The following is a 17,672-nucleotide window of genomic DNA, read 5'->3' on the forward strand; positions in this document are numbered from 1 at the left end:
TAGATTACTATACTCAGTGACCTTTATTTTTCAGAAATAAGGCAAATTAAACAGACAAAATTTGTTCTCAGCAAGTTTTGACTATAAACAATGCCACAAAATTTCTTTCAGAAAAAGAAAGATGATAGTAGAAGACTTCAATATATACAAAGAAATAAAAATTTTAATGAATAGCAATAAATATAACTATTTTCTGTTTTTCTGTTATGAGGCATTTGACTGTTTAAAGCAAAAAATATCTTGGAGTTTGTCATATGTAGAAGTAAAATTAATGCAAATAACATAGGAAGAGGAAATTGTAGATAGTCCATATTACATAAGAAATAATACTATGTAAAGGTAACTTTGATGGGTTAAATATGTATATTTTATACCTTTGAGTCAGTTAAAAAATGTGTTTCTGATAGGTCAACTTTGGATAAGATGAAATACAAAATAATCAGTTATTCCAAATAAGAAAAAAGAAACAAATAACAGATGGGACAATTTGGATATTAAGAACAAGATAGTATATTTATACCTAATAGAGATTGTAACATTAAATAAAGTTGTCTGTACACTGCACATAAACATTCCAATTCTAATTAACATGAAGAGATTATCAGACTGGATTTAAAAGTGAAGCATGACACACTATATCCTGTTAAAAGTAACACTTTAAAGCCAGGTGCAGTGGCTCACACCTTTAATCTCAGCACTTTGGTAGGCCAAAGTGGGAGGATTCCTTGATACTAGAAGTTTGAGACCAGCCTGGGCAACATAGTGAGACCTGGTCTCTACAAAAATTTTTAGCTGGTGTGGTGATGCACACCTGTAGTCCTAGCTACTAGGGAGGCTAAGGTAAAAGGATTGCTTAAGCTCGGGAGGTCAAGGCTGAAGTGAGCCAAGACAGTGCCACTGCACTCCAGTATGGGCAACAGAGTAAGACTCTATCTTAAAAAATATTAAACTTTAAATATAACAGCAAAAATAAAATAGAAATAAAGGATGAAAAATATATACCACAAATCACTAATCAAATTAGTGTTTGAGTGGGCTTGTTAATATCAAACAAAATAGATTTTAGTAAAATAAATATGGTAGGAAATAAAAATGGATATCTGATAATAGTGTTTGATATTTAAGAAGGCATAAAAATCCAAAATGTATACGCAACTAGGAAAAATTTCAAAACACAAATCAAAATCCAATAGAACTGAAAGAGAGCAAAATCGACAATTATATTCATAGCTTTCATCACTTTACATTTAGTAAATGTTAGAATAATTAGACAAACCAGTAAGCATATAGAAGACCTGAACAACACTACTAACCAACTTGATCTAATTGACATTTATAGTACTCCTCTAGCCAATAACAGAAGAACACATACTGAGTGGACATGCAACCAATATACAATATAAATAATACGATATTTGGGTGTGTTTGTTTTTTTTATATATTACAATAATAGTCTGCTTAAATAGGAGAATATTCATATCCTTAGGAGTTGTATGCTTAGGAGAATACAGGAATAAAATGCCTGCCACTAGAACCCAATGCATATGTATATCACTCAACTACCTTCTATCACTACCACTCAGCTACCTTCCTGGACTCTGACCACACACAAACACACACATTCAGATTCCATTCATGACATTGGGGTTTTAGCATCACTGAAAACTTTTGGCTTTGCTTGTCTTGGTTCTTTAGCTTTTCATAAGAGCGCTCTGTTTTAAAACATTGTACCACTCCACATGGACTAGAACGTTACTACCTGCTATGTAACTCTAGGACCAGCAGCATTAGAATAGAAGCTTATAAGTCTCAGAAATTCAGAATCTGCATTTCGGCCGAATTCCCGGTAAATTCTTATATAAATGACAGTTTGAAAAGCACCAGGTTTGTGTGTATTTGTGTGTGTTGGTGCTATGGTCTGAATGTTTATGTCCCTCTAAAATTTATTAGAATCCTCACTGCATAGGTGATGATGGTCCTAGGAGGCGAAGCCCTTGGGAGGTGATCAGGTCACTGGGGTACACCTTCGAAAACTGAATTAGTGCTTTTATAAAAGATGCCCAAGAGAGACTCATCACCTCTTCCCCCACCTGAAGATGCAGTGAAAAGACTGCTTTCCATGAAATAGTAACTCAGTCATTCCTGTACATCTTTATCTTGGACTTCCCAGACTCCAGAACTGTGATAAAGAAATATCTGCTTTTTATAAGCTACACAGTTTATGGTACGTATTTCATTATAACAGTTCAAATGGACTAAGAAAGTTTGACAGAGAATACATCTCTCTCTATTTTATTAGATACTAAAGTTCTCAGCACATAGTCATACTCAATCATGGGGAAAGTGAATATAGAAAAACAAGGGAAAGAAAGAAATTAAGGTGTCTGTAGGATGGATGGATGGATATATATGTATGTATGTATATGTGTATGTATGTATATGTGTGTGTGTGTGTGTATAAATATGTATATATATATGTGTGTGTGTGTATATATATATATGTATATATATATATGTAGTCGGAGGTAAAGGAACCTGAGAAATTTTATTTAAAATGACTGAATTTGTAGAAAGGCTGAAACTTGTCAAATCAAATAGAAGTGAAAGTGACTTTGAGTGTAATTTTTGAAGCAAAGCCTATAAAACATAGTAGTAGTCTTTTTTTTTTTTTTTTTTGAAAAAGATGGGTATTGCTATATTGCCCCCACTGGACTCAAACTCCTGGGCTCAAGTGATCCTCCCACATCAGCCTCTTGAGTAACTGAAAATGTAGGCACTCACCACCAAGTCTGGCTGAATTATTTTCTGTTATGACTGAAATATTTTATTTAACTGTTACTTATATGCTTAATAAAGCTACAATTTATTTTATATATTTTACATAAGTATGCTGTATATGTAAATGCTAATTTTGTGCTATAATCTATTTTTTATAAGGAAATTTAGAGAGAGCAGTTGAAGTTTGATTTTTCTCTTTGTTAAAGAGCTATTAGAAAGGAATGATTACTGCTGATATGTCTCTCTGTTGTTTGAAAAACTGAACAATAAAATGTAAAATCTTAATTCCATTGAAGCTGTGCAGTGTGTTTAACCACTATAAGTTAAAAATAGTTTTCTCTCATAATTGATGGTTTGAGATGTGTTCTAGAGTCAAATACTACTCTGATTCATTGTGAAACTGCATTGAGATTTATTTCCTGACCCCTTTTCCAGCATGACTCATCCACTTACTACTTAAAACTCTTTTCAAAGTATTTCAGTCAGGTTTCATTTGTCACTCCTTCAAACAGATCCAGACAATTGTTGTTGAGTAGTTGATGGAGGAAAAAGTAATTCATTTGAGCATGAAGATGTGTATGACACATTTTTTTTCAGTAATGAAAAAAATGTTTTCTTTAAAAATATTAAAATATAGCCGGGCACAGTGGCTCACTCCTGTAATCCCAGCACTTTGGGAGGCCAAGGCGGGCGGATCACGAGGTCAAGAGATCGAGACCATCCTGGCCAACATGGTGAAACCCCGTCTCTACTAAAAAAAATACAACAAAAATAAGCTGGGTGTGGTGGCGTGCGCCTGTAGTCCCAGCTACTGGGGAGGCTGAGGAAGGAGAATTGCTTGAATGCAGGAGGTGGAGATTGCGGTGAGCTGAGATTGTGCCACTGTACTCCAGCCTGGCACCTGGCGGCAGAGCAAGACTCTGTCTCAAAAAAAAAAAAAAAAAAAAAAGAATTAAAATATAAAATATTATAAATATAAATATACTTTATAAAAGTATAAGTTTATATTATATGTAATCATACATATTATTTATCCATAATTGTATCTTTATTGTTTTTCAACCCTTTGAATCAACCTATAGCCAAACACAGGTTAACTAATGATGGTAAGGGAGTGAGGAAAAATGTAGAAAAGAGATGAATAAGTTTCAAGTACATCGTTTAAGGGCATATAGCAGAAGATACTGTATCACTACACATTTTTTAAAAAGGGAAGAGAAAAGGTGGAGGCAATGTAAGTCAGCTAAATCCTCATTTCATACAGATTCCATAGATAACCACTAAAATTAAAGAAAATATACTTGAAAAAATTTTAGTCATTCTATATTTATTCATTCCATATTTTATTTTTACTAAGTCTGACATTACAAATATATGTAACACATAATAAAAATATGCCACTTATATAATGCTAGCTAAATAATGATTCAAATTAGTTTAGAAATACCTATAAGTACATTAATGAATCTCAAAGTGTTGGTTGTGAGAAGTATTTTGGAGTTATATTTATGTGTTATTTGAATTTCTTCTAATACTCTACAGAAGTCTTAGGACTAGATGTAAATGTACACAAAAGTCTACTGTGAAATCTCTCCTGTGTGCTAGATACTCAATAGATATTTCATAATTAACAAATGAATGCATATATAGATAGATACAAGAAAAGGAAAAAGGAAGTGAAAGAGAAGATAAAGGAGAAAAAGGAAGGAAGAAAGGGACAAATGAATCAGATAGGCTTGGAGAATTCAAGATAAAATTTCTTATTTTGGAATTTTTTTCATTGTTACATTGAAGAAAATAATTTAAAACCTAGGTGAGGTGAGAAGGGATATATTTTCAGCTTGTAGAGTCTGACAACAGAGCTCTGAAGTGAACACATATCTTGTCACTGCTGCCCAAATGTTTTAAACATAAACCTTGGAATATTCATAAACTTTGTGCATGAATACATTTGTTAAAACTGCTAAGCAATATTTTACTGTATCTGACCATGTTCCTCATGCTGCTTACATCTCTCAGTTTGAATTGCTTTATTTTCTCACCTCAAAATTCCTATTAAATCTGTGGCAACTGTGGTGAATAGTTTCTTCTTTATATTTTGTTGCCCAGAAAATATTCACTTGATTTCTCATTTGAGTAAAAAGTAAACACAAAATGAGTTGAATGAAAAAGTCAACATCTTTACATAGATGGTATATTAGTCAGTGTTCTCTTAGAGGGACAGAACTAATAGGAGGGGTGTGTGTGTGTGTGTGTGTGTGTGTGTACACCCATATATACATATAAAGGGGAATTTATTAAGTATTAACTTACACAATCGCAATGTCCCACAATAGGCTGTCTGCAAGCTGAAGAGCAGTCCAAGTCCCAAAACTGAAGAACTTGGGATCCCGTCTGATGTTCAAGGGCAGGAAGGATCCAGCATGGGAGAAAGATATATGCTGGGATGCTAGGCCCATCTCTTTGCTTCAGGTTTTTCTGTCTGCTTTGTATTCATTGGTGGCTAGTTAGATGGTGCTCACCCAATTAAGGGTGCCTTCTCCAGCCCACTGACTCAAATATTAATCTCCTTTGGCAATGCCCTCACAGACACACCCAGGAACAATATTGCATCCTTCAATCCAATCAAGTTGACACTCACTCTTAACTATCCCAGAAGGGAATGTTTTCATCAAGCTATATTGTCAAAATGAAAAATTATTTGCAATATAGAAAGCCAGAGAAAAGAGTATCCTTGAGAATTATTTCCCCTTTCCTAGTCCTAGAAGTTTTGGGTTATTTAATTGTATTTTTGTTGAACTGAAGCCGTTATTTCCAACGATTTCCTATTTCCTTATGTGCTTAATCCTATGCCTAGCCTACTCTATTTTCTTTTAGGATTATGACTGGATTTCAGCCACATTAAACAAAACTCAACACCTAAAGTATGTTAAGGACTTTGTTGCTATAATAAATAGAGCTACATTGATTTGGCATTAAAAACATCCACCTGAATTAGTTTGTACAATTTTCTATCCTGTGTATCACCTCTTCCTTAACCACAAATTTGCAAATAAAAAGCCAAGGGAAAGACAAAACCATTGCTCTATAGTTAATTTATATATTCTAAATATTTGTATTTTTTCTCATCCAAATAATTTACATATGAATTATAAGCAAACAAACTTGTGTATTTTATATGTAGGCCCTTGAATGTATGAATTGACTTACATTTTTAGGTTTATATTTAAGCACCTGTCGTGTTTCAGTGATCTAGGGGGCTGATTCCTCAGAAGGAAAAATACATGGCCACAAGGAAGCAGCAACATGACAAGCTTTATTTGGGCAGCACTTTGACAGGATGACATAATGGAGCAGAAGAAGGTCTCTCACAGCACAAAAACTTCAAGAGGCATCAATCAGTGTGGGGCCTTGACCCAGAAGGCGAGAACTCACAGGCAGCAGAACTCATAGGTACAGAGATTGGAGTGAGAGCTCACCTATTATGATGGGGAGTCTTTGGGTCAGAGTATTCCAAATGACATATAAAAGGCTTAAGGTCTATTACAACCCCAGGAGTTATTTTATCTATGGCTAGCAGATGTTGGGTATAGTTTGGTTGAGTATGCAAAGCAGTCAGACTCTAGTGGCTTAAAAAATTTGTTAAAGAGGCTATATGTAAAGCAACTGGATTGTTGACATTTGAGTTTGGTATCAGTGGGCTATTGAACCCACTGTAAACAACAGAAGGTCCATATACTAGAACCATCTTTAACTTATTTATGTAACAGCCCACATAAAAGTAGTGGACACATAATAAAGTTTCAATATTTAATTGCTACAGAACTAAATTGCTAATTATAAATCAGAAAATCATAACTATGTCTTTTGTGACTATAGAAGAATCTGATTTTATTCAGTATAATTCTTTTCAGCTGTAATACAAAAGAAATCCATTAGGAAAAGAAAATGTGAAGTGTAAATATTTTAAATGGTTTAGGTATTTAAGGAATGTATAAGGTTTGCCTCTTGTTTACCATATTTGTTCTTATTGAATGAAAATGATGCAAATACCATTATATTCCTGTGCTTTAAAAAATTAGTTCAGAAGTTTGGCACAGTGTGTCATGCCTGTAATTCCAGTACTTCCAAAGACCAACATGAGACAATAGTTTGAGCCCACAATCCCAGACAACCCTGGGCAGCATAAAGAGGCTCTGTCTCTACACAAAATTGAAATAGTAGTTGGTGTGGTGGTGCAAGCCTGTAGTCTCAGCTACTCGGAAGGCTGATGTAGAAAGATTGCTTAAGACCAGGTGGTCGAGAGTGCAGGACGTGATCATGCTACTGCACTCCAGTCTGGGTGGCAAAGACATCCTGCCTCAAATAAAAAATAAAAATAAAAACTTTGGTCAAACTTGCATTTAGTTTGTATTCAGTACTTAGATTTCTCAAAGAACTAAAAATCCCACTACTGAGTATCTATCCAAAGGAAAAAAAACTGTTTTATCAAAAAGACACCTATGCTGGTAAACTTACTGTGGCACTATTTGCAATACCTAAATCGTGTCAACCTAAGTGTCCAACCGTGGTGGATTAGATAAAGAAAATTTGGGACATATACACCTTAGAGTATGACACAGTCATACAGAATGAAGTCATGTTCTTCACACCAACGTGGATACAGCTGGAGGACGTTATCCTAAGTGAAATAACTCAGAAATCAAATACCACATATTCTTATAAGTGGTAACTAATCAGTGATTACACATAAACAGAAAGATGGAAACAAAAGACCCAGGGAATGCTAAAAAGGGAAAGGTTGGAAGGGGTACCAGGGTTAAAAAACTATGTAGTGGGGACTATGTTCAATATTTGCATGATGGGTTCAATAGAAGCCCAAATCCCAGCATTAGACAATATACCCCTGCACATGTACCCCCCGAATCTTAAACATATACAGAAAACCAGTATTATCATCAGTGGAAATTAAGACCACAAATATTTACATTCCAAACCATACAGATAGCTATACAAGATTACTATTAAAAACAATATGCAAAGATAACTTCTATAATATGTATTTTTTTAAGATTCAATAAAATTTATGACATTTTAACTGATTTTCTGTATATATTCATTTGCTTACCATAGTTAAGGGTTTTTAGGCTATCAAAATGTTTTAACAAATTTATTTCATCAAAATTTGTTTTCTCTTCATTTCAGCAATCATGAGCATGTTTTCAAATAGAATTTAGGGAATTTAATGCTAACATAAACTTTGGTTCTATACGGAAGTTTTCTCTCAACCATCAGCTTTTCTTCTCCATCCCTCAAGCATATGTCTTTGTATTTAGTGGGTCATGAGATTCATATCTTGTGCAGTATCATTCTTCACAATTGTTTTTTTGTATCGATAGGTAAGGACTTGTTATTACCATTTCATTTTTTTAATGTGGTTTTGTTGGTCTTCTCTTCCTTCCTTTTCCTCTCTCCTTCCTTCTTGTCTTTCTTTGGGTAAAAGTGATTTTTTTTTCTGGTTATATGTTTTAATTTCTTGCTTTTTATTTTTTGCTATTATATATTTTATGGAATTTTTATACAATATAATTGAAAATTGTTTTAATTATGTTCGAATTTTTTTCTGTTCCTAGACCAATGGCAAGATATTGCAATATTAAATACCAATTTAGGCTTATTTGACTGATGTATTTTGGTTAAAATATTAATAATCCATAGTATTTTTTAAATTGTCCTCTGGGCTCTGGTGTACATGTGCACATCCAGCATCCTGAAGGATTGTTGCATAGGTACATACATGCCATGGTGGTTTGCTGTCTCCATCCCCCCCACCCACCTTCACCTGCATCAGGCATTTCTCCCTGTATTATCCCTCCCCATTCCCCCTGCACTCTTGCCCCCCACCACTGTCCCTCTCCTCCCCTCCCCTCCATCCTCCAACCTAGCCCAGTGAGTGTTGTTCTCTTCCCTGTGCCCAAGTATTCTCATTGTTCATCACCCTCCTATGAGTGAAAACATGCAGTGTTTGGTTTTCTGTTCTTGTCAGTTTGCTGAAAATGATGGTTTCTAGATTCATCCAAGTCTCTACAAAGTTCACGAACTCATCGTTTTTTTTGGCTGCATAGTATTCCATGGTGTATATGTACCACATATTCCTTGTCCAGTCTATCATTGATGGGCATTTGGGTTGGTTCCAGGTCTTTGCTATTGTAAACAGCTCTGCAATGAACATACATATGCATGTGTCTTTATAATAGAACAATTTATAATCCTTTGGGTACATACCTAGTAATGGGATTGCTGAGTCAAATGGAATTTCTATTTCTAGGTCCTTGAGGAATCACCACGCTGTCTTCCACGGTGGTTGAACTAATTTACACTCCCACCAACAGTGTAAAAGTGTTCTTATTTTTCCATATCATCTCCAGCATCTGTTGTCTCCACATTTTTTAATCATGGCCATTCTAACTGGCATGAGATGATATCTCAGTGTGGTTTTGATTTGCTTTTCTCTAATGACCAGTGATGATAAGCATTTTTTCATATTTTTTTGGCCACATAAACGTCTTCTTTTGAAAAGTGTTCATATCCTTGCCCCACTTTTGAATGGGTTTGTTTGTTTCTTGTAAATCTGTTTTAGTTATTGTAGATTGTGGATATTAGCCGTTTGTCAGATGAGTAGATTGCAAAAATTTTTTCCCATTCTTTTGGTTGCTGGTTCACTCTAATGACTGGTTTTTTGTTTTTGTTTTTGTTTTTGCTGTGTAGAAGCTGTGGAGTTTGATTAGGTCCCATTTGTCTATTTTGACTTTTGTTGTCAATGCTTTTGGTGTGTTGGTCATGAAGTCCTTGCCTACACTTATGTCCTGAATGGTTTTGCCTAGATTTTCTCCTAGGGTTTTTATGGTGTTAGGTCTTATATTTAAGTCTTTAATCCATCTGAAGTTAATTTTAGTGTAAGGTGTCAGGAAGGGGTCCAGTTTCTGCTTTCTGCTCATGACTAGCCAGTTTTCCTAAAACCATTTTTTAAACAGGGAATCCTTTCCCCATTGGTTGTTTTTGTCAGGTTTGCCAAAGATCAGATGGTTGTATATGTGTGGTGTTGCCTGCGAGGCCTCTGTTCTGTTCCATTGGTCTATCTCTCTGTTTTGTTACCAGTACCATGTTGTTTTGATTACTGTATGTAGCCTTGTAGTATTGTTTGAAGTCAGGAAGTGTGATGCCTCCAGCTTTGTTCTTTTTGCTTAGGATTGTCTTGGCTATGCGGGCTCTCTTTTGGTTCCATATGAAGTTTAAGGTGTTTTTTTCCAATTCTGTGAAGAGGGCCAAGTTGATAGTGTTACCAGAAAGGGGTCCTGATCCAAACCCAACCCCATGAGAGTGTTCTTGAACCTTGCACAAGAAAGAATCTGGAGCTAATCCATAGAGTAAAATGAAAGCAAGTTTACTAAGAAAGTACAAGGGTGGCTGACTTTCCTTTGTCACAGTGGTGCAATAGTTTTAGTAACTTCAGGGGCATACTATCTTGATTATAAGCTAGTAACTTAATACTTTTAGTTGCACTTATTTTCAAGATCAGTTTTATTGATAGTTGAATTGGCTCCAATATAGATGTAATTTGGCTATTTTTGTGGATATTTCTTGATTATATACTAAAGAATAGGTGGAGTATTTATGAGTTTTCCAGGACAGGGTGGGCAATTCCCAGAGGGTTTCTCCCCTTTTGGACCACATAGGATAACTTCCTGACATAGCCATAGCAATTATAAACTGTTGTGACCCTAATGAGAATGTCTTTTAGCATGCTAATCATTAAAACAAGAATTTAAAGAGCAGATAGGAAGACTAGAAGCCACTTTCATGGCCATTACGGTTTTGGAGGGATTTGGTGGGTTTCTAGATTGCGTGCTATTTTATCAGCAAGGTCTTTGTGACCTGTATTTTTTGCCAACCTCCTGTCTCCTCATGTGACTTAGAATGGCTAATTTCCTGACAATGCATCCCAGTAGATCTCAGCCTTATTTTACCCAGCCCCATTCAAGATGAAGTTGATCTGGTTTGAATGTTTCTGACAATAGGAAAAAATGTCAGTTATTTTCCAAGTACCATAAGTATTAAACAAGTGGATAACATGATACAATTTATGTTTCAGAAAGATCCTTCTGCTTTTAGTATAACATGTTGAAGGAAGCATAGGAGAAAGTAGAGGGCATACCCAGAATCATATGACAGTTGCCCAAGTGAGAGGCAATCATCTTTAACTGAAAGTGTTAAAGAAAAGTAAGTCTCAGGACCTGAAAGTCATGAAGGCAAGGGAATGGTCAAGCTGGCAACTGTGTCTGGCAAACTGGCCTCCCATTTCGTTCCTAAATAAGATAGGGACAAAGATAAAAAGCTACCTACCTTCCTCACAATTTGCCCACAAGGAAATTCCTTGTGGACAAAGGACAGGCAGAAATCAGTCATTTCACTGAGGCTCACCTGAGACAAAAACATATCTGATTGCTTCCTCTGCCCTATTAGGTATATGTAAAAATGCAGACTCTGAGGCAGACTAAATTGTGTATTCAGTGGAAGGCTGATAAAGGATTCAAAAGAATGTAATCTTTTGTTTCTTATCTACCTATGACCTGGAAGCCCCTGCCTCAAGTTGTCTGGCCTTACCAAACCAAACCGATGTACATTTTACACATAATGATTGGTATTTCATGTTTCCATAAAATATATAAAAGCAAACTGTACCCCTGACCACCTTGGGTACATGTCACCAGGACCTCCTGAGGCTATGTCAGGGGCATGTCCCTAATCTAGGCAGACTAAACTTTCTAAATTGATTGAGATCTGTCTCTGATAACTTCTGGTTTACAAAAGTTATTAGGATTTATGACTGCTTTTCTTCTAAGTTCAACCTGGTTTTTGATTAATTAGATACAGCTTGATGTATTATGGCTGTGCAAGGGCATTTCAGTGACAGTGAACCACATGTTCACATTGATTAAAAAGGACCAGTAAGCATCTTTACTTCTTAATTGCATATCAGAAGTCACTCTAACATCATAGAAATCTGGTGTAATGATTCTAAAACTGCACTTAGAACTACTGGATTGGAGCTAAATCGATATGTATTTTAACCTTTAAAAACTTGGCACAAATGCCACTTATATAGGAAGTTTAGTACATGACAATGTATTTAGTCAATTGCATTCAGTAGGCACAGATGGATATGAATAAATATAAATTAGTTAAAAGTTGTCATTAAAAGAAAATTTTTTATTAAAACAAATACATGAATGAACAAGATTGTACTTAAATTTCTTGGCTTTTTTTTTGTCATGACTCACAGTAATTATATATTTTCAATAGTATCTTCTCATTTTATTGTCAAAATTATAAATTCACTTGATTAATTTCTCTATCATTATTTTAATTATTTAGTAAACAGTTAAATATACAATGAATTTCTTAGTGATTGAGGTGCAAATCATACCACTAGATATATTTATTCTAAGGAAAATTAACATGAGTTTAGAATTTTTGCTTAGTGAATCACATAATCACTTAAAACTCTTTAGCAGCAACTGACTTTCCTTTGTCACAGTGGTACAATAGTTTTAGTAACTTCAGGGGCACACATATTATCTTGGTTATCATTTAGTAATTTAATACTTTTAGTTGCACTTATTTTCAAGGTCAGTTTTATTGATAGTTGAATTTGGCTCCAATATAGATGTAATTTGAAGCCTATAATATGATTATGCTGTAAATATATCTAGTATACCTTTCTGACTTCTCATATATTTTCCCTTTTTGGTGAAATATTGGAAGAATTTATGACTATAAAGTAAACATAATTGAGCTTTGTTTTCAGAAGGTAGAGGCAAAGGAGTTGAAGATATTAAAAACACATCCAGGATATGGACATGTGGGAGGTGAGAGTGTGGAGACACATGTATTCTGGATAATATACATAAAGCTGTTTGTAAAATTAAAAGATTAGAAAGAAAAAAGATTGAATTACTGGGAAAGCCCTAGCCAATAACATGGTAACAAAATGATGTATTGTGGTACAGATAAATGAATCTGGCAGTACTAAATGCTAAAACTATTTTTGAAAATAGCAGATGCTCCATGAGCCTTTCTTTTATGGCTAGTTTGGTGAATATTACAGATTCTTAAATTCATTCAAGCAGACCCTCCTTAAAAGCAAATGGCATTTTCTTAAGCCGTTTGGTACGGGTCTTCTCTCTTAGTAAAAGAATCACTGAAGCTGACCTTAATACTACTGTGTTAGTCAATTTTCATACTGCTAGAAAGAAATACCAGAGACTAGGTACTTTATAAAGAAACAGAGGTTTAATGGACTCAACAGTTCCACATGGCTGGGGAAGCCTCACAATCATGGCAGAAAGTGAAGGAGGAACAAAGGCACATCTTACATAGTGGCAGGCAAAAAGACTGTGTTCAGGGAAACTGCCCTTTATAAAACCATCAGATCTTCTGAGACGTATCTTATTCACTATCATGAAAACAACATGAGAAAAACCCACCCCTATGATTCAGTTACCTCCCACTGGGTTCCTCCCATGACCCATGGTGATTATGGGAGCTACAATTCAAGATGAGATTAGGCTGTGGACGTAGTCAAACCATAACTAACTAGAATCATGTATTCCAGATGGTTGAGGCCCCTTCCCTGCTTATGGGGTTAGATTGTTAGAAAGCATGATATAAAATGGTGATTTTTAAAAAATCTAAAATTATCTAGATATGTTAAAAACATTATGTTCCAGGTTGAAAGACAGAAACCTGAAATGAAGGCAACTATCCATTTTAGATGGAATCTAAGACCTGTTCTTGTACCTATCACTGGACCAGAAAACACACACACAAACACACAGAAGTGCATGCGTGCATGCATGCACACACACACACACATATGTCAAGAAGAAAGGGTAGTATCTCTTGTGAACCTGAATAATGGATTCTTCCTTATTTGTACTTTTTTGTTACATCAGCACACTTGCAAGCCTGTGCTATAGAACTTGAGTGAACTTACATATAATCCATGTGGAAAATTAGGGATGAAGAAGCTTAACTTAATGTGTTCTCCTTTTGTTGGGCTGAAGCTATGTTCTGTCTGGAATGATCTAGAGGAGGCAGTGGAGAATATATTCTCCAATGTAAGAAATAAGAAAGAGATCTCTAAAAATCCTATACACAGTCAAAAAAAAAATGCTGTAAACAGCTGTGAACAAATTACTGCAAACACATTTGACATCGTCTATGAAATGGACAACTTCTTTAAAAAATCTACTAGAGTTCACTCAAAAAGAAATATTTAATTTAGAAATATCCCTATATCAAATATATTGAATTTACAGTTAAATATATTCTAGTAAAAATCTTGAGGCCTAGATGGCTTCAGTTCTGAGTTTTCCCAAGCATTTGAGGAAGAAATGATACCAGTTTATGTAAACACTGCCAGATAATTGAAGATGAATGAACACTTTTCAACTTACTCCTATAAGGCTAGCAATATCGTAGCATAAAATTAGAAAAATAATACAAGAAAATATAAGCATTGATGCAAAAAGTCTCAATGTAATTTTGGCAAAAGAATTTCAACATTTAACCATGATTTAGTGGGGTTTATCTCAGAAATTAATGCAAATCACCACATTAAGGGACTAAAACTGAAAAATGATTTGATCATCTTAATAAATGCAGAAATTTTTTTTTATGAAATCCAACCTTTACTGATGGCAAAAGTCTCAGCAAAGTAGGAATAAAAATAAATAACCCAATAATGGGCATTTAGAACAAACATGTAGCTAACATTAGACTTCATGGTGAAAGACTGAGTAAATTTCTCCTAAGATTGTAAACAAAGAGAGAAGGCCTAGTTTTACTGATTTATTTTCTGAATTGTATTAGATGGCATGTATTATTCTTGTACAACTTTATTAAATTATAATTAAGGCATAATAACTGATTAATACTTAAAGTGTGCGATTTTATGTTTTGACACTTGTATCTTGAAATTATCATCCCAATAAAAAAGAGAACAGATCTACCACCCACAAAAGATTGATGGCATCACTTTGTTGTCCTTCTGTCTCCCAGCCTATCTACATGCAAACACTGATGTGTTTTCTGTCATAGATTAATTGTGTTATCTTGGTGAATTAACCCTTTATCATTACAAAATGTCTCATTTTTTTCTGGTAATACTATTTTCTCTGAAACATTCCCTGTTTGGTATAAATATGCCCACTCAGCATCCAGTTGATTAGCATTACCATGATAGTATATATTTTTCTATCATTTTACTTTAAGCATATTTGTGTTTTTATATTAATTACTTGTTGTTAGTATTTAGGTTTTACTTTCCTAAAAAATTCATTCTGATAATCTGTCTTTTAATTAAACTATTTAAGCCTTAGTTTCCTGTGATTGTGGATATGGTTGGCTTAAATATATCATTTTGCTGTTTTCTGCTACTTGTTCCATCTTCTCTCTGTTCTCCTTTTGGTCTTTTCCAGTTTTACATAACTAAAAAAATTATGTGTACGCCTCCATTTACCTTTTCTAGTGTTCTTTATTGTTTAGTGTAGATAGGGATTTTCATTTACTGTCTGCCTTGTGCTTGAAGGACTTTCACGTTTCTTATAGCACAGATCTGGTGATGAAAGCTTAACTTTAGCATATCTAATTCAGTCTTTATTTTTGTTTTCAGGGACTTTTTTGTGCTTATTGATTCTTTAGGGCTTTAATGTTGTTCTGCTGCCTTCTACCTGGCAGTGCAGTTTCTGATGAGAAATCTTTGGTCATTTTTATCTTTGTTTTTCTGTAAATATTTTTTTAAATTCCTCTGGCTGCGTTAAAACATAATTGTCACTAGTTGTAAGAAATTTCATTATAATGTATCTTGTTATGTTATTTTCTCAAATTTTTGGTGCATCTTAGACCTGGAGTTTATATTTTTTTAATTAAATTGGGAGAATATTCAACCATTATTTCCTCAAATCTTCTTGTATGTGTCTTCTTTGGCTTCAGGGACTAAAATTGCATGTCTATTGGGCTGAAAGAAGTTATTCTACACCTTATTTATGGTCAGAACATGTTATTCAGTCTTTCTGTGTGTTTCACGTTAGATAATTTGAAATGTCACAAAATCTTTAAGATGTCTTTTCACCAGCTGAAAACTTCTGTGGTTATTGACGCCTCTGCTTGAGTTTTGCCACTCACTTGGCTAGGCAGGCTGCACTTGGCTTGTGCTACTGGCCCAGATCCCATGCCCACCAAGGACAAGCCAGGCATGAAGCAGTGAGGGTTATGTGAGCAAGAAAGCATGGTGTCCAGCCGCTGCACATAGCGAGGCACATCAGCTGCAGCAGCATGCGGGCAGTTCCAGATGCTGGTACATGTGCTGGCCCCATATGAGGCTGCAACTGGACCAGACGTACTACAAGCAGCTTCCACTGTGGGCACCAGTGTTTGGATGAGGGGAACTCTATGGCACCCAAAACTTGAAAAAAACAGGAGTTTAGTGGGTCCCAAGTTCTTGTCCTACATTCAGGAAGAATTATGTTACTCAGACAACTGGAGGATGAGCAAGGCAGAAAAGAGCTTTTTTGAGTAACGGAACATGTCTCAGGAGACCTGGAGTGGGTAGCTCCTTTCTGCAGGCAGGTCATTGTGATGAGTGTAGAGGACACCCAAAATGGGTAGCTCCTATCTGCAGACAGGTAGTCCCTATGAGTGTCTGAATCTGGCTGAGTATGGGTGTTTATGGACTCAGAATAGAGAAAGTATGTGCTGATTGGTCTATGGGCAGTCATGGGTGTTAATGGAAAGAGCACTGGTTGCCTGCAAGTCATCAAGGAAGTTCTCACTCCGGATCACAGACTTTACCTGGGACTAGCAGGCTGACTCCCAGGCTTGAGGACATCTCTGACTTGAAGGTGAAGCTTCACTAGGGACCTGCCCCTTTCCACCTAGGAAGCTGTGTGCCACTGCCATCAACATGCCATCTTTGGCACCCAGGCTGTCCATAGTGAGGGGCATTGGCAAGCCAGCACTAGGTTCACCTCAGCCACCCAGCCTCCCTCCCATGCTCGTCGGTGCCCAAAGTCTGGAAGGGGGCCCGAGGAGGCAGGGGACTGTCATGTCAGCACCACACCCCAAATGTGCACACACCCAGCTGGGCCATGGCAGTGCATGGGCTCACCCACAACTTTGCTCCATACCGGAGCGGGCACCAGGAGCAAGGAGAGGCCAGGGTGTAGGAGCAGGCACTTCTGAGCCTGGGGAGGCAGGTGGCTTCACAGAACCCCGAGAGCACAGGGATGCCTGTGCCTGGAGCCATGGCTGGGCAGCTGCAATTGTGCCTGGGAGCATAGGCTCCTACCTAGCCAACTAGTTAGGGCACAGAACTCCTACTCAGATGACCTGTTCCCAGCTCCTGCCGACTCCACCTCCTCCACTGCAGCTGACATCCTTGCAGCAGCTGCTCCAAGATGGGCCACCGTCACCCTCACTAATCACTGTTTAAAGTTAACCAAGAATTCCTTCTATAGTGTCTCATATGCTTAGTTCCATCCAATATGTTTTTCATCTCACACTATTATGCTTTTTACCATTAGATTCCTGTCTTTTACGTGTCTCCCATGTCACTTTAAAATATTGTTGAACGTAAAACAGAACTACAAAATAGACTTAGCCATTCCACTACTGGGTATCTATACAAAGGAAAAGAAATCATTATATAAAAAAGACGACTGCACTCATGTGTCTATCACAGTACTATTCATGACAGTAAAGTCATGGAATCAACCTAAATGTTCATTAACAGATGATTGGATAAAGAAAATGTATATATACACAATGGAATA

Source organism: Sapajus apella, unplaced genomic scaffold (assembly GCF_009761245.1).
Source record: "Sapajus apella isolate SASKATOON/1434 unplaced genomic scaffold, GSC_monkey_1.0 scaffold9, whole genome shotgun sequence".
Classification (NCBI taxonomy): Eukaryota; Metazoa; Chordata; class Mammalia; order Primates; family Cebidae; genus Sapajus; species Sapajus apella.